The sequence below is a fragment of the Phragmites australis genome, chromosome 1 (genome assembly GCF_958298935.1).
Source record: "Phragmites australis chromosome 1, lpPhrAust1.1, whole genome shotgun sequence".
NCBI lineage: Eukaryota > Viridiplantae > Streptophyta > Magnoliopsida > Poales > Poaceae > Phragmites > Phragmites australis.
The window spans coordinates 6,865,831-6,883,724 of NC_084921.1; the positions used below are offsets into that span (position 1 = coordinate 6,865,831).

Sequence of the window (17,894 nt, forward strand, 5' to 3'; positions counted from 1 at the left end):
CGCCTTCATCATACCTCTTGATCATACCACAAGCCAAGATAAGTATTCGAGTCAAACCTTTTGGTCGTTGGAATGCGCAAAACAATGTTCGATTTCTACCTCTTGATGTTGACTTTCTTCTTCATCATACCGGCAGCTGGAGCTGGTTGTGTTGAAGGGATGACATGGGACTCTAGTGGAGTTAAGGAAGCCACTGTCTGCAAAAAATTAGCCCACAATGACCCATCATTATTCTAGACTTATTGAGTAAATCCTCAGAGAATTGATCAATGTAAAGAGGCTAACTTGGTGTGAGTTACCTCTCTTACCGAGTCATCAGGAGCGATGGTTTCTTGAGGAGGTGATTGTGGGGATGCACCAATCGATCCCTATAATAAGACCCCCCATACAGACCCGGTGTCAGTTGGGATATGTTCGATAACTAGGATAACAGTCGAATAAATGATCATCTAAGGACTCGATTTCAGTATTGGTAGATTTTTTTCTCCATGTTTGCTTGAGAGGCTGCGGATCATAGAGTAAAGACAATCTCTTGGTTAGAAGAGACCCTTCAGCCTCTTGATCGGTTGGTGTTTTTTCCTTGGCTTTATCTTTAGCACCGGAGCGGGAGGAATCCTCAGGAACGGGAACTCCGGTAATGGGGACGCTGTCCTCTTGGCGAAAGGCTGGAACCTAAAGTCACAAAGACATATCAGATCGAAATAAGCAATTAGTACTGTTTCCTCAATCCGAGCAAATTCTCACCGGTGGTCGAGGATTCTTGAGGGAGTAGGGATGAATAGTGCATGGTGGTGCCTCTTCAGCGAATAATTTGCTCAATCAAGCAGTAGTGTCCTACAGGGACATAGCTAAAGGAAAGAAGGAGTCACTTGAAAGAGTTCGATTGCAGTTACATAAGCAGTAAATACTAATTAAATCTTACATCCAGACGCAACCCGGGAGCTATCATTGTCTCCAGCATAGTCCCACGCAAAGTGATCCCGTGTTTTAAGGGGACTCGACCTTCGACTAATGAAGTCTTTCACCACATGCCACCCGGTCAAACCACTCTGTCCAAGCTCGTCTACTTCTTGACATAGTATGCAGTGTGGTCGAGCTCACGGTGTTTCTTCGACCATGATGGATTTGGGTGAGGTTGAAGGCCCTTATAGACTAAGGGAGAGGTGACCAGGTCGAGGTTAGAGACATAAAACCAGTCATTCATCCAATCTTTTTGCTAGGAGGACATTAGCGCAACCGGAACATAGGAATTCTTCATTTTGTTATGCAGTTGGAAACCACAACCCCCGACACATTTATTTTCAGTATTCCTTTTTAGTAATAGAAATACACGAACAAGTTTAGGCTCGGCGCAATACCGACGAAGGCTTCGCACGGATGGACAAATACACTGAGCATAATTATAGAGTTCGGATTTAAGTGGTGGAGCTCTACTTGGTAATGATAGAGAATGTTGACAAGAAATTTGGAAGGGGGAACATTGAAACCGTAGCGAAAAAAATGATTCAAACACTACGTGTTCATGATCGAACTGGCAGGATGGGAATTCCTCACCAGACATCGACCTCCAGTTGGCCAGCTCGCAAGGAGGAATGATTCCTTTGCCCTCAAGTTCTTGAAGCTTCGATTCTTGCATCGTCGAGATTGCCCAGATGTCAGTCAGTAGCCTCATCTCATCCAGCTGCTCGGAGGAGGCATCAGTGGCCTTCAAGTTGGTTTCTTTCTCAAGCGAGGAAGGAGCAGCGATGTTCGCAAAAGGGCTGGAGGCCATGAGCAAGACTGCTTTGCGGCAGCGCGTACTTGGGCCAAAAAAGGTGAAATCTTGAAGCAGGAGAATGTGGAGAGAGGATGAAGAATAGCTACAGTCCAGGTTCATACGAATATAGAGCCTGGTACTTAACATTTTCTTTGGTAACTACTTCTGTTACTGTGGTGCCTCGTTCGGCATGAAAGACGGGATGATGGCATCGTGTGAAATTTTGGCATGCCCATTCGAGTGCATTAAATACACCTATACCCAACAGTTCAAATTTTGGAGATTTCTTTTTAACTCTACCCAGAGACGGATGTCAGGAAGTTGAGTTTTTTTCAAGCCTTTCTTGAGCTTCGAGTGTGGACAACGGCAGGGCGCTCGACCCAATAGTGTTTCCACTCGATACTCGGAACACGAAATCCTTTGCTCGATTCTTTCAACTACAAGCTTGATCTACCTTGCTCGACCAGGTTTAGACTTGGCAGTACTCGAGTAGGCGCTTGTGGGAATCCCCCCTGCTGCGTAGAGTTAGGGGGCTACTGTCGAATATCTAACTATAGGATATATGCGCATAAGTAGTATATTATACATGGATAGGGTACACCATATACCTGATGGACACCTCCATATATTGCGGATCCAAATCTATGCAGCCCGGTATACCCAGAGATCACGAAAACCTATACTAGGAAGGTCTCGATCGTGTTAACCGACTTGAGCACGACTAGTATCTAAGCTGGATTCGACTATCTTGCCTTGACCGACAAGATGAAGGACTCCATATCGACTACAAATGGAACTAAGGTGGTGTCAGGACCCCTTTATAACGTGGAGACCCTGACCTCCAAATACAACTCATAACAGATTCACACCTACACAACTCGATGCAACCACTAAGACCTTAGTTTTGGAGATATTCAGCGACTTCAACCCTATATTAGTTTAGATCCGATCTACTCCATTGTAATAGGTTTAGCCACCTTGCTTGTACTTGAGACAATCTACATACAGCATCATGCACACAAGACGTAGGGTATTACTCCTTTTCCGGGGCCCGAATCTATATAAATCGCTTGTTTTGTTTGCTTCTAGATCCCTAATCTCGAAGATATTGTCAGGAACTAATCTTCGACATGAGGTAGCATATCTTCGCCAAACCAAAATCTGTAATTTTTTGACAGAATTCGTTGTCTACGAGTATGTTGTGAGGTTTGATATCGAAATGGATGATGCGAGTGTTGCATCCCTGGTGCAAATAATCCAACCGACGTGCAACACAAATAGCAATTATCCACATTCGAGGCCAACTAAACATGCTCCAACTAAGAATCAGCAAACAGAAGGGAGCAAACATCAACCGAATCGATTGTCATAGAGACAGCCATATTCTTCCTATCCAATGCCATCTCCTGCTCCTCTACTTCCACCTCCATTTCCTAGACAACAACCGTCGATGCAAAGTGTTGTTCTCTTGCATCTTGTTGTTTACCTGCAAAATAACACACACAAAATCACTACTACAGAAAGGTCATCACTGCCGCTTTAAAAACTGTATTATTACCGGTTTTTTAACCAATAGTGATTAAGCATGATTTATCACTACCGGTTACAAAACCGACAGTGATTGTACATATCACTGCCGGTTCTTTAGCTTATGCTGCCAATTTGTATGCTTATCACTAACAGTTCTAACCACAAACTGGCAGTGATACTCAACCCAGGACAAAAATAAAATAAAATTTAAGTAGGCAGACAATAATTTAACCAATCTTTATATTACTAATCTCCATAATTATAGCTTTATATCACAATAATCTATAATTAACTCACTAAATCCATTACTGTACACAAAAAACAAAAGACAAGGATGGCCGCACGCAAAAAACCCTAAACCCGCATGCACAAAAAACCTTAAACGCGCGCGTCATGTCTACTGGCCATCAGCCACAACGACAAAGAAATAGTCGTCACCGTCGTCCTTGTCCTCATCATCACCGTTGTTGTCCTCGTCCTCGCCATCATCGTCATCATCGTCCTCGTCCACACCGTCGTTGATGGCCTCCTCCTCCTCCTCGTTCTCCTCATTCGAGCTTGGCCGGGGCTTTTTCGCCTTCGGTTCATCCAGGATGAAGTCCCACATGTCATCGTCCTCAGAGGGGGACCTCACTGAATCACCGGAGTCCGAGGTCATTGGACGATAGCGCGGGTGTCTGTGGCATGGCCGGAGAAGGTGGCAACGGAGGCAACAGTGAAGTGGCCAGAGGGGGAAAAGCATCGCACGGCGGCAGTGGCTTGAGCAGACCACTCTTCCTTACAAAACGCTAAACGGAAGAGACTGCTGAGTGGCACCAGAAATGCCACTCTGCGATAGTAACGGCTTTTCTCTATTTGGAAATTCCTCCCAAGGTCGAAACCTTTATCTACTTTTTTAGATGTTCCTTTTGCCGTGGAGGCTGGCTGTATCTCTAGTGTTAAAAGAAAATACCTTACTTTCATCATCTTCCGCGGATTAGATGGCAGCACTCCCGCTCACTAAAGAATGGAATGGTAGTGGTCCGCTGGCGGTAGTGGAGGGTAGAGGGTAAGAGCAAGAGAGAGCGATTGCGCGAGTGAGAGCGAACAAAAGCGATCGAGCGAGTGTGATTTTAAAGGCGCTAAGGAGAAACCAAGCAGGCAGGTGCAGGAAGTCATACGAATTGTTGGATATCACTACCGGTTCGTAAATACAATCGGCAGTGATAGCCATTATCATTACTGGTTATTAAAGTCACATCTTTTGATGAACTAATATCACTGCCGAAGAACCGACAATGATAATCACTATCACTATCGGTTCTTGCTAGTTCAGTTTTTTATGTGCGTCTTGAGCTTATGAACCGGCAATAAATTGGGGGCAGAGATGACCCTTTATGTGGTAGTGAATCTCTCCCCACAGACCACGTACACCAGATTCTCAATTCATCTCCAACTTGCTCCACTTGCAGTTTGTCACCTGTTTTCAACAACACACTCCATAAGTACATATATCCCATAGTAGCCAGAATTATTTGATCTAAACCCACAATATACTTGTTCTTGAAAGTAGTATTGTTCCTCCACTTCCAAAGAGCCCACAACAAAGAAATACAACAAAACCTCCCATTAAACCTGGTTTTTATCATGTCTCCTCTAATCAGATCATATAAACAAGCTGGAATGAAAGAACACACTCCTACAGAAACCAAAGCAGTCCAACCATGAATAGCCACAGAGCACACACAAAAAAACAAATGATCAATGCTCTCATCAGAATTGGAAAAGGTACAAAGTTTACCCCCTTTCCACCCACCCCCCCCCCCCGGGTTTTGAGAAGTTGGTCCCTAGTTGAAGTTTCCTGTCATACAAAATCCACAAGAACACTTTGATTCTATAAGGAACACCATATTTTCAAATATCCATATATATGTTGTTTTCTAACTGTGATAACACCATTTTTAATCCAATTATAACCTTCACTAGTTGAGTAGATCCGTTTACTACCTTTCCATTTGGGAATATCCTTGTCACTATTCAAACTGAAACCATCCATTATAATTTTCACTTTGTCCCATTCTACTCCTAACTTATAATGCAAATTTCTTCTAAACCGCATGTGATAAAGCCTGCGACTAAGAACATCATGCACAGTACAATGTTGATGTGAGATAACTTTGGGAATTGGTATTTTAAAGGACACTCTCCAGCCCAGAAGTCAAACACGACAGATGAACAGGATGGAGCATTTGTTGAGCGCAATGGAGACCAGAAGAACGGCTTTTGTGGCTCGGCTCCATCAGCTGTACACAACAGAGATCGCAAATCGGACAGGAGAAGAAGACAAAATTGCAGCGCCTGTACACGCATGGCGTATTTCTCGGTGGAAGGTTTCTAGGTCTCAGGCCCGCATGAGTCATCGGTGTGCGAGGACCCAGGCCAGGAGGTCACGGCACGAGCCAGCTTTTGTGATGGGCCCTCAACACTCTCCTCAGGTTCGAGCTGAATCTGGAGAGTTTTTTATTTTTATATTTTTTATTAAAAATTTAAATAAATAGAATTTTCGGTGCAGTATTTGTAAAATTAGATATTTACCGCCTCCTGAAAGAGTTGCAGTCATCTCAGAGAGCGGTAAGGACTCCTTACCGCCCCCTAAGAGGGCGGGTGGGCTAACTGCCCCCTGAGAAGGCGGTAAAGGGTCTAACCGCCTTCTCAGAGTGCGGGTAGGGTTAACCGCCCACTGAGAGGGCGAGTACTATCTAACCGCCCTCTCAGGGGGCGGGTAAGCTTTTTTTTAAAATGTTGCAAAGTATGTTGCTCAATATTTGAAATTGATATGTTGCAAAATTTAGAATTAAAATGGTTAAAAAATAGCCAATACGGCATAATAGGGAAGTGATATTTTAGACTAGTTTACGTATTGTTAGGAGGATATAAAATCAATATTTGTGAACAAATTATATATGTGAAGCACTCGCAGCATATCGCGGCAATGAGGTTACAAACGGCGACAAACATAAGATTATACATATGGTAGAAAACATTACATGAGACTGTAACCACCGAGACACGACGAAAAAAAAAGTGGCATGTACGGTTCGCATAAAGACCTACTTAGTAGTGCGTCGCTCCTAATCATAACATGCCTTAGGGAGTGGAAATATGTCGGGTTACATTAGATACTCTCTACTGAGTGCACCTCAGATATTTGTCCTTTCGCAGGGCATCGGGACCTGCCGCCTTAGCACGACGGGCCCTCTCCCACTTCCTTGCCCTCTCAGCGTCGCGGGCCTGAGCCGCGGTATGGTCATGTGTTACCTTCCTCGTGCACTTTTCTTCCTGCCGCTTCAGACGTAGTTCGTCTTGCTGTTGCTCGTACTCTCGGCGTGCGTAAGCTTTCATCCTCCACCGCATGGTCATATCGACCCACCGCTTCTGGTCTTCATTTTGCTCAATGTCGAGCCATTCAATAAAGTCACAGATATGTGGAGGAGACTGGATAAATAGAACAAGATGATATATTAGTAAAACAGTGTGTGAAATCGGGAAAGATGTAGCTGATCTTTGTTGGTATACCTGTGGATACTCATACGGTCCATGTTGAGGCTTGTTGTATTGGTAGTTGGCACACATGAAGAAGCGTAGCCCATAGGTGTAGGAGATATCCTGGGACTCGCGAAGCCTACAACGGTCACCACATAAGCACATCGGTGGTTCGACCCCCTGGGGGATGAAAATCCCCCAATGTTTCTTGGGTGGGTTTGGTGAAGCTGAGTAAGACATTACAGTTGAGAGAACTGAGAAAAGAGTGGTGTATCCATGTATGAAGGGGGGTTATTTATGGTGGGAGAAGGCAGGAGCATTGGATTCTCTCTTGAAGAAATGAGTGGGTGGAAGGGCTTAGCAGAGGGCAGGAGTATTGGATTCCCTTTTGAAGAATAGAAAAGTTGTGGCATTGATGCTGGAGAGAGATTCCATATGTCAAGATACATGTGTTGTCATTTAATTTTTGGTAAAAGCGATCCCGTGTTGTCACTTCTTGTCTATAGCCTGCGTAAGGAAAAAATGTGTTGTCATTTCATGGTTAAAGTTGAGTGGTGCAGTCAATTCGTGTCTGCAGATTACACCAGGACAGAGGTGATGTCATTTAATGGTTAAAATTCAGTCGTGTGGTCGCTTCATGACTAAAGTTAGACTCCCGACAGAGTTTTCGAGTGGTCACTTCGTGTATAAGTAGTTTTGTAAGAAATACTTTTCTAGGTCTGTCGTGAACAGTTCATACATAGCCGAGGACGATAGAAAGTAGTGTGTGGTCACGTTGGATTAAGAAATGCAACTAGCGTGCGATCACATTAGAATAAGAAATGCAGTTACGACATGGTAAGTAGACCATAGAGATTAGACGTGTCCGAATATGTAAGAATAGGTCACGAATCGAATATGCATATGTAAGTTACAAAAACAAATGTACAATCCTACTGCTGTCTCCCCTGCTGACACCGGCCATTCCCACCATCATGGTCCCGGTGCCGCTGTCGCTGGTTGGTCCTCACGTGGCCCCTAGAGTAGGTAAGGGCGTCAGGTGCACCAACCTGCCTGGTAGGCCTAGTAGAGATCACCGGTGTTAAGGCCTCCTCCTGGGTGTGCTGTGTTCGAAGTGGAGCACTGGGTAGCTGGGACTGCTGGAAGACGTGGCAGTCTGGTGTGCCCCCGAAGAAGTCCCTCATGAGGTCGAACGGGGAGTTTGGCCCAGGCTCATCCTCCTGGCTCGGGTATGAAGACTCCGAAGGTTCCACCGCCATCCATGTGTACTGGCTGGAGGGGCCTACGAACAGATGAATGTATTAAATACGGAAAATGTGGAAATAAAAGTATTTGTATAAAATGCACTATTGTACCTATGTGGTATGCAGGTGCAGTAGTAGATGGCCAGGTGTGCGTGCCGTAGTAGGGGTCAAACGCTGGTGGTGGGATCGGTCGAGGTATAGCTGAAGACGGCCCGGCCTCATCTCTGAAGTAACCTGCGGAGAATATTATATATACTATTGAATATATTGAATACGGCAATGTAGTGTCGCCTAGTACCTGAGTGGCCTGTGAGTGGTGAGGGTGTCGGCACTGGGCTCGATCTAGGTGGCAGTGTCGAGACATGAATAGGTGCACCTAATATTTGTTTCAAATTAATGCACCAGTAAGAAACGAATATCTTTAAACGCCGTAAGTATGAAATATCCGTACCTATTGGGTCCGGTCCTGTAGGTCGTGGTACAGGGGGCCATTTGGGTGTCGACCCCGTGGACAGTGGTGCACATTAGACCTCTTGGACGACTCTGCGTGGACCCCACTCGACCTGGGAGGCGCTCCTGCGACGTCTACAGTGGACTGGCAAGAGGCAAGCTTCAAGGCCCGCACGGTCTTATAGAAAACCCGCTTGATGAACCCCGCTACATCCGTCGCACTGAGCTACACCCCTTGCCTGAGGCGGTCCATGGTTCCAGCTACGTCCCTATGGATATCATAAATGATATCGACCTGTGGAAACAAACAAGAAATGAGAATTTCAGTTTATAGTCGTTCTTACACGAGTACATGGTACTGAAATGAGATGTAAATTACACATACCGCTAATGCAGCGCCCTCGTCCCAATGGCCCGGGTAGACCTCCGTAGTCGACGCGACGTGAGGTCGAACATCCTCTGGGGTGAAGGTGAACCGTGTACGTGTACGTGGTACGTACCACCGTATGTACTCCTCGAAGCTCCGCTCGTCAAATGAACACGCCTCCTCCACGACATCCTGAAGGGCTTGGGCCCATGCTGAGACGTACGGCGCCAAGCGATCTGCCCAGAAGTTGCCACTCGGCTGTCCCTTTCGTGTATACCTGCAAGTGAACCACATTAAATAGACTGAAAATGAGATGAATGCTACAAATTATTTACTTGATTATAGTTACATGTGGACGTGCCCTGGAACCGTGCGAATGTTGACGAGGGGGAAAACTTGGTAGCACCTGAACTGTCGCATGACGCGGTGCAGTGAGTACTACTCTATGAAGATGTCGAAGACGAGCGGTGTCTTCGTAAGCCATTACTCCTCGTCGCGGGTACACAATGGAGACAGACCCAATCCTGCATGGCCTTGGGTGGCCAAGTAGCTGTACGGGGTCCATACCACGTCGTCTGGACGAAGCCGGTCAAACTGTGACCAAAAAAGCTCATACGCGCTATGGGCCTGCTCATGAGCCCAGTGTGGCTGTGTGAGAAACATAGTCAGAATTCAGAACAAAAACATGTGAGAAACATAGTCTGAATCCATAACAAAAACATGTGACAATTAAAGCATTCAAAAATTAAGTACATACCCGACGTCGACACCACAGCGAGGCCATGATGGATCCATCCTCCTCGGGCTAACAGTACCATTCCTCAGGGTACGGGGAGCGGTCCACAACTGACCGGCCTATCGCGAACCACTCGTAAGACCATAGCTGCAGTAGTAGTGGGCACCCAGTAGAAGTGGCCAGTGGCTCCTTCTTCGTGCACGTGTTGCACAACGCCCGATATGTCGCAGCAAGGACAGCAGATGCCCAACTAAACTATGGTACCTCATCGCCTTCCGCATCCACTATCAACCTCATGTACGGAACAAGGGTCCTCGACACCAGGTGACCTTGGCCGCTGGTGAACATAACCCAGCCAAACACTACTATGTATTTAATGGCTATCCTACCATGTTGTAATTAATATTGACAATATACTACTAAATACAACATTTTCTAAACCCTAAACCCTAGGTCATACCGCTAAACCCTAGGTCATACAGTGCTACTTTACTTACTAACAACAATATGAGTATAAAAGAAATTACCAAAAAATGCTTTTCAAATCCGCTGATCGAAAACAGTAGGGCTTCGCCGCGCTGTCTTCCTCTCCTCTCCTCTCCTCTCTTCTTCTCTACTTTTCTCTTTTTTTGGAATAAAATGAGGATTTTTCCTCAATTTCACAGCTTATATAGAGAAGGGAGGAGGGGAGGGGGCGCGGGGCTGGCTCCTAACCGCCCTCTCAGGGGGCGGTTAGCCCACTCGCTGTCGGTGAATCAGGAACTGGGGGTCCCCGAATCCCGAGGCCAGGCCAGCAATCCACCACGTGGCACCATCCCGCGGAGTCTCCTCCGCGACGTAAAAAAGATTAAGTCCCGGGAGAGGGCGCTCGGGGCCACAGTCAGTGGTCCCCGAGTACCCAAGTTCCCCGATGATTTGCGAAGTCTAAGTACCGGGAAGAAAGTGCTCGGGGAGGTATACGGTGACCCCCGAGCACCCGAGTCCCCCAACGATCAGGAAAGCTAAGTACCGGGAGAAGTGTGCCCGGGGCCGCGAGAGGTGGCCCCCTGGCCACCCAAGTATCCCTAGGACCTACTGAAGGAAGTTTCGGGAGAGAGTGCTCGGGGCTGCGTGCAGCGGCCCCCGAGCACTCGGTCCCCCGAGGATCCGTACAAGCGTGCCCGGTAGAGAGTGCTCGGGGAGGTGAACAGTACCCCCGAGCACTCGGTTCCCCGAGGATCAAGAAAGGGCATTCTCGGTAGAGAGTGCTCGGGGAGGTGAACAGTGACCCCCGAACAATCGGTTCCCCGACGACTCAGAAAACCCCCTAACAGTGGCCCCCGCAGGGGCCCACTGATGAGGTGTCAGCCAGTCAAAGGCCTAAGGCCGCATTTAAAAAGCGCGCGTGGCCTGTCACCCCCAACTGCTCCCGCCACGCTCGGTGTCAGTTCCTGCCACATTCTGGCAAAAGGGCGTGGGGTCATTAAATGCACGGGTCCCATCCCGTGCCATCCGGCCCGTCTCGGGATAACGTCGTAAGGGCTGAGGCATTCCGTCTGCCGCGCTGTTGTGGCAGGAGAACAAGACAGGGCGGGCACGCCGGGTCGCTCTGCGGCTGCCCGGTGGGCCCTCTCCACGGCGCCCGTTGCCAGTGCATTTATGGTGACGGATGACCGGGCGTGGGGCGCATTTTCCACCCCCAGTCACTTCGCACAGAGGCTATGATGACGCCCTTTCCATTTATGGTATCTTGGAACTCGTGCCCCCCCACTCCCGTTCGGAGCACGCTACTGCCAGCGGGTATTTAAAGCAGCCGGCAGCACGGACAAAGACAAGTTTTTGAAGCTTTGAAATCTCTGAGCAAGCTAAGTAGCGAAGAGAAGAGAAGATCGAGAGCACCCAGAGCCAACAGGCACACGCAGACCGAAGAACAAGGAGCCTCAGGCTCTAAGATAGACAAACATTCTTGTAACCAGCAACATCCTTGAGGGACATTCTCAAGGCATTTATAGTATCCACACAGGAGTAGGGTGTTACGCCTCCGTGCGGTCCGAACCTGTCTAAACACCAGCGCATTTACTTCGTTCCGCACTCGATCATTCCACCCCACCGGCCATCACATTCATACCCATTTATTTCTCTGGCGAACATATTCAGGATCATCCCCCCCGCCGAATCTCTAAAAAGGGGTCCCTCAGGATCCCTGCGATAGGAGTTAACCCTCCGACAGCTGGCGCGTCAAGTAGGGGGGAAGCATCCCTGAATTTGATTATTGTTTTCTTCTGTAGAAAAAATGGCCAGTGGTCATCGTCTCCAGCGCTCCGGCTCCAGCTCCAGCGGAGAAATGGAGCCCCTCGCTCAGGAGGCCCTAGTCGCTGCTGCGTCCCAGCAGCAGCCGCGATCTGCACGCACGGCATTCCCCTCCCAAGGGGACCAGGGCGCTGGGCTCAGCAGGGAAGCCGCCGCCGTTGCCGGTGCACCACCTAACCCCCAGCAGGTGACCGAAACTCCTGCCGCCAGGTCTGCGTCTGGACAGCGCCGGGCGCCGCTCCGGCATAGGCTCGCCTTCGGCGAGGCCAGTCCTGGGAGCGCGCTGCTTGCGGCACATGCTCTCCTCAGGCACCCGCCAGTCCAGGCAGCGGGGGAAACCCGGAGGGCCGCTGGCTCCAGGAAGTAGCCACCCTAGTCGGCACGGCCCACCGCCAGGTGCTGGCCGAAAGTTCCCGCGTCACCTCCCAACGTGGCGCCGCTAGGACCGGCCCATCGTCAGGTGGTGGTCGCGCTGGCCAGGGGGACTCCAGGCGGAGCGCTGCCCCCCTGGCCACTTCCGGAACCCAGGGCCTCTGCTTACACCTCATCGAGCGGAGGGGCATCGAAGACGCGCGCGTCACTCTCGAGCGCCAGCGGGAGACCCAGTAGGAGGCTGAAGCCGAGGACCAGGCCTCCTCTTTGCCGGCCCATGATCGCCGGGGCTCCCCGGCTCGCCGGCGTTCACCGCCTAAGGGCGCTGCCTGCGCCGCAGGGTACGGCACCGGTTGTCGTGCCTTCACCAGTGAGCTCCGCCGGGTCAAATGGCCCACCAAGTTCCGCCCCAAGCTGCCAGAGAAGTACGATGGGTCCATCGACCCCGTCGAGTTCCTCCAAATATACACCACCGCCGTCCAGGCGGCTGGTGGCAGCGAGAAGGTGATGGCTAACTACTTTCATGTTGCCTTGAGGGGCTCTGCCCGCTTTTGGCTTATGAACTTACCCCCAGGATCTATCAGCTCCTGGGATGATCTTTTCCACCAGTTCATGGTGAAAGGACAATGATGTCGCCTAGAGGGAGGGTGAATAGGCGTTTTTACAAAAATTTAACCCTTTCTACCGATGGCCTAAACTTGCAGTGGAATATAAACTAACGAGTTTTTCACAAGAGAAAAACCTAAATATGCTAGGCTCAACTAGTGCACAAACACCCTAAATAAGTGTGAAAATTACAATACTAAGGTGACAAAAATTACTCAATTCTAACAAGAGATATGCAATAAAACTTAAATTGAAAAAGGCTGAAAATACTGTTCATATGCCTGGAATTACTGTTCACCCCGGAGTCTCCGGTGTAGTCCGGATACTCCTGTGTGTACAGGTCCGGAAACTCCGGTAAAGTCCGGATTCTCCGGTTTCTGTACAGAACAGAGCCCGAAACTGAATAAAATTAAGGAGTGGAGAGTTCTAGCTCAAACCAAGTGATGTCGTGTGTTCCCGGAGATGATTCCAAGTAGATTCACGAAGAACCTACACTCAAATACACACAAACAAATAGATCGAGCAATATGCACAAAGATTTGAGCAAAAACATAAATGAAAGGAAACAAGAGAGGAGACACAAAGATTTGTTTCCCGAAGTTCGAATTCACCACCGTGAATCCTACGTCTCCGTTGAGGAAGCTCCAACGAGCCGGGTCTCTTTCAACCGCTTTCCTCGATCCACTAGCTTTATCTCTTCCCTTTCGGAGGCGAGATCGACCTTCACAAACTTTCCCGCGGCTCACCACACGTGCAGGAGCTCACCGGGCAACACCTAGCCGGCTAGGAGGCTTCACCTCCAAGAGTAACAAACGCTTCGAGAACTTCTTGTCAAGAACTCAAGTGCTCAAGATTGGATTTTAGCTCACTTGCACTCAATCTTCCAATCTCTCAACCCAACTCACTTTTCTTCTCAAATCACACACTAGAATGGAGTGGGAGGGAGTTCTTTTGGCTCTAGAGGATGTTCTTTTCGTGCCCTTGCAGCAGCCCCAAAGGATGGGGTGAGTGGGGTATAAATAGCCCACTCCAAACAACTAGCCGTTACTGTTTTAGACAGAACTGGCCGGAGTATCCGGTGAACACCAGAGTATCCGGCCCTAAATCCAAATACGGCGTCAGAACAGTCACAGAATGTGTCAGAACTAGCCGTTACGCTCTTTTCTGGACTTTTACCGGAGTATCCGGCCTACACCGGAGTCTCCGGTCGACACTTAACCCAGAAAACAGCCCCGGAGACTTCCCGGAGTCTCCGGCCACTCCAGGTACCGGAGTATCCGGACTTCACCGGAGTATCCGGACTACACCGGAGTCTCCGGCCTTTCCAGGTACCGGAGAATCCGGTCTTCACCGGAGTCTCCGAGTACAGCACAGCTGACCTCCGAAAAACGGCGATAACTTTTGATTCCGGAGTCCGATTTCGACGATTTTGGACTCTATGGAAAGCTTATTCAGAGGGCTACACATCCCAACTGAATTCATGACCTAAAACACATAGGATCAAATTAGTAACACTCCAAAACCCATTTTGGACACTTCCGCACTTTCCGCTCCGGACTCTTAACAACAAACTCTCACTTTGGGTTTGGTTGGGAACTCTTGAGCACTGAGACACGACAATTAGCTCACGTTGCATCCCTCTTAATAGTGCGGCATACCTATACTCAAATTCAAAGATAAAACTCGTTTGAACCACTTTGAGCATTTGAAAACTTTCAAGTACCGCTTCTTTTTCTTTCAAACCTTGAGGGTTGCCAACTTCCATATATTCTTCACTCCATCTCTTCTTGATTCTTCATATGATTGATGTGAATCATCCATAGCTTCACATAGCCTCGCACGGTCCATCGGCGCAAAGCCTTCACTCGCTCTTCACCACCGCCTTGGTCCTTCGGCGCCAAGCCATTTGCTTGCCCTTCACCACGGATGGTCCATCGCAGCTGAGTCTTGCTTGCCCTTCACCGTCTTGCCATAGAAAACCACTTTGTATTCGACATCTTCAAGGAATTCACCTTTTTATATATGGAGTCCACTCTTGTTCTTCACTCTTGGCATATATGATTTCAAATCAACTCATGCCTTCTTATGGATCCTAACCCCAACTCACTCTTAAGCACAAAACACATGGGTTAGTCCATAAAACCTAAATGACAACATTTATACCTTAAGTTACTTGATCTCCATAAGTAACTTATTAGCCTTCATGCATATTGTCAATCTTCATATAGAACCTAACCCCACTCATTCTTAAACACATAGCACACGGGTTAGTCCATAAAACTCTATTAATAAGTCATACCTTTAGTTACTTGATCTCCACAAGTAACTTAGCATTAAAGCTTATTGCTAATCTTATTGAGCTTCTTCTTCTTCTTATGAGCATCACTAAAAGCTCATTTTTTTAGATGCATATTTCTCCTCCATGCATCACATCCGAGCATCACCTAGAGCTCATTCATCTTGATGTACTTTCAATCTTCCCATTCACCTAGAGTTCATACATATTTCTCATCCATGCATCACCTATGGAAAAACCTACTAACAAACTCAACACCATTGTTAGTCCATAGGTATTGTCATTAATTACCAAAACCACACATAGGGGCTAGATGCACTTTCACATGGCTAATTTTCAGGGCACATTCACGCGCCTCGGCCTGGTGTGCGACCACCACGCTGTCAAGCAGCAGGAGGGGGAGACGCTACGGCGCTTTATTCAGTGCTTCAGCCAGGTCCGCAACACCATCCCGCGGATAACCCCCCACGCTGTCATTGTCGCATTCCGGCAGGGCGTTCGCGACGAGCGGATGCTCGAGAAGCTAGGCACGCACGAGGTTGAAACCACCGCGGAACTTTTCACGCTGGCCGACAAGTGCGCCAAGTCGGCGGAAGCTCGAGCGTGGCACGTTCCGCGCCCTGAGCACCCCGCCACCGATCAACCAGGTCCTTCCCGCCCCGACAGGCGGGAAAAGAAAAAGAGAAGGAGGCGCGAGGCTGTCCTCGTCGAGTCAGCCCAGGGCCCCGCCCGTGGGCCGGCCCAGGAGCCCGACCGCCGGCAAGCACGCCGGGCGGCCACCGATAGACGGCCTGCGCCCGCGAGGGCTCCAGCCCGAGCCCCTCCTAGGGCTCTGGTTCCCGTAAGGGCTCCGGCTCCCGCAAGGGCTCCCGCTCTGGCAAGGGCCCCCGCTCCTGCAGGGCCCGAGACGGGGAAGTGGTGCCTGATTCATCAGACCAGGTGGCATGACCTCACAGAGTGCCGCATGGTCAAGGGCCTCATTGAGCAGCGCCAAAGGGACCGCTAGGAGCCCCGCCAGGGTGGCGACGATGAAGCCACCCCCAACAACCCAGAGCTCGGCTTCCAGGAGCCTGAGCACACCATCGCCTTCATCGACAGAGGTGCGTACACGCCCTCCTCCCGCCGCAGTGTCAAGACCATGCGGCGCGAGGTGTGCTCGGCGACCCCGGGCGAAGAGGCCGTAAGGCCCCTGAAGTGGTCGGATGCCCTGATCACATTCAGCTTGGCCGACCACCCCGCCAGTACTGCAGGCGTGGGGCGACTACCCCTGGTAGTGTCCCCCACCATCTGCAATGTGAAGGTCAGCAGAGTGCTGATCGATGGGGGCACAGGCCTTAACCTCCTCTCCAAGGAGGCTTTCGAGAAGCTGCAGGTGCCCTTCAGGCTCCTAAAGCCGTCGCTCCCGTTTTACAGGGTGACACCCGGGCACTCCCTGCCCCTCGGGCAGGTCGAGTTGCCCGTGACATTCGGGAGCCGGGACAACTTCCGGACGGAGAACGTCATCTTCGATGTCGTGGAGCTCCCCCTCCCCTACAACGCCATCCTCGGGCACCCGGTGCTCGCTCGGTTCATGGTGATCACGCACTATGCATACCTCACGGTTAAGATGCCGGGCCCAGCAGGCCCCCATCTCCGTGTTCGCCGAGACCAGCAGCGCCGTCTCTTGCGCCGAGTAGTTATACTCGGCCTTGGTCTTAGCTCGAGCCGAGGTCGAAGGTCGTCCAGGGGGCCCGGGACCCTCTTCATCCAAACCCCGACTTGCTGCCGACGCCTCCGTTCCTACGAAGGAGGTCGTGGTGAGCGAAGACGCCTCCCAGGTCGTCCGAATCGGCGGTGACCTGGGCGGTAAATAGGAAAGCGCGCTCGTCACCTTCCTCCGGGCTAACGCCGACGTGTTTGCATGGCAGCCGTCCGATATGCCCGGGATCCCTAGGGAGGTGATCGAGCATCACCTGGCTGTGCACCCGGACGCACGCGCGGTGAAGCAGAAGGTCCGGCGGCAGGCGCCCGAGCGCCAGGAGTTCATCCGGGAGCAAGTCAGCAAGCTCCTTGATGCCGGATTCATCCGAGAGGTCCTCCACCCCGAGTGGCTGGCGAACCCAGTTATCGTCCCGAAGGCCAACGGCAAGCTCCGCATGTGCGTGGACTACACCGATCTAAACAAGGCTTGCCCCAAAGATCCTTTTCCTTTGCCCCGCATAGATCAAATTGTAGATACAACCGCGGGATGTGATCTTTTGTGTTTTTTAGATGCAAATTCTGGTTATCACCAGATTCATATGGCCATGGAGGATGAAGAAAAAACTGCTTTTACCACTCCGGTGGGGACTTATTGCTATGTATCAATGCCTTTTGGTTTGCGCAACGCTGGGTCTTCTTTCCAGTGCGCCATCCGCATCACCCTTGATTTGCAGGTTGGCCGCAACGTTGAGGCCTACATCGATGATCTCGTGGTCAAATCCCGAGACCGCGCCACCCTGCTCGAAGATCTTGCCGAGACTTTCAACAGTCTCTGCACTACCCGCCTGAAGCTCAACCCCGAGAAGTGCGTCTTCGGGGTGCCTGCAGGCAAGCTCCTCGGTTTCTTGGTCTCCAGCCGAGGGATCGAGGCCAATCCAGAGAAGATCCGGGCCATCGAGCAAATGCGACCCCCAGCTTGACTCAAGGAGGTTCAGCGTCTCGCCGACTTCTTGGCGGCCCTCGGGCGCTTCATCTCCAAACTTGGG

The 17,894-nt window shown here is 49.9% G+C and overlaps 1 protein-coding gene across 3 annotated transcripts in view; it reads right to left on the reverse strand.

Annotated features, from left to right (window-relative positions):
- LOC133897484 (LEAF RUST 10 DISEASE-RESISTANCE LOCUS RECEPTOR-LIKE PROTEIN KINASE-like 2.1) overlaps positions 1–17,894 on the reverse strand; it is a 92,105-nt gene that overhangs the window by 65,001 nt on the left and 9,210 nt on the right. Inside the window, exons 5-9 of one of the 3 annotated variants that reach the window (XR_009905918.1) lie at positions 8,888–9,146; positions 8,504–8,797; positions 8,351–8,428; positions 8,164–8,286; positions 7,629–8,090 (exon numbers count right to left, since the gene is read on the reverse strand). The exons of the other annotated variants lie outside the window; for them this stretch is intronic. The gene's annotated coding sequence lies outside the window, so the exon portion shown is untranslated. Of the gene's footprint in view, positions 1–7,628; positions 8,091–8,163; positions 8,287–8,350; positions 8,429–8,503; positions 8,798–8,887; positions 9,147–17,894 lie in introns of those variants that run through there. 3 annotated transcript variants of the gene reach the window in all.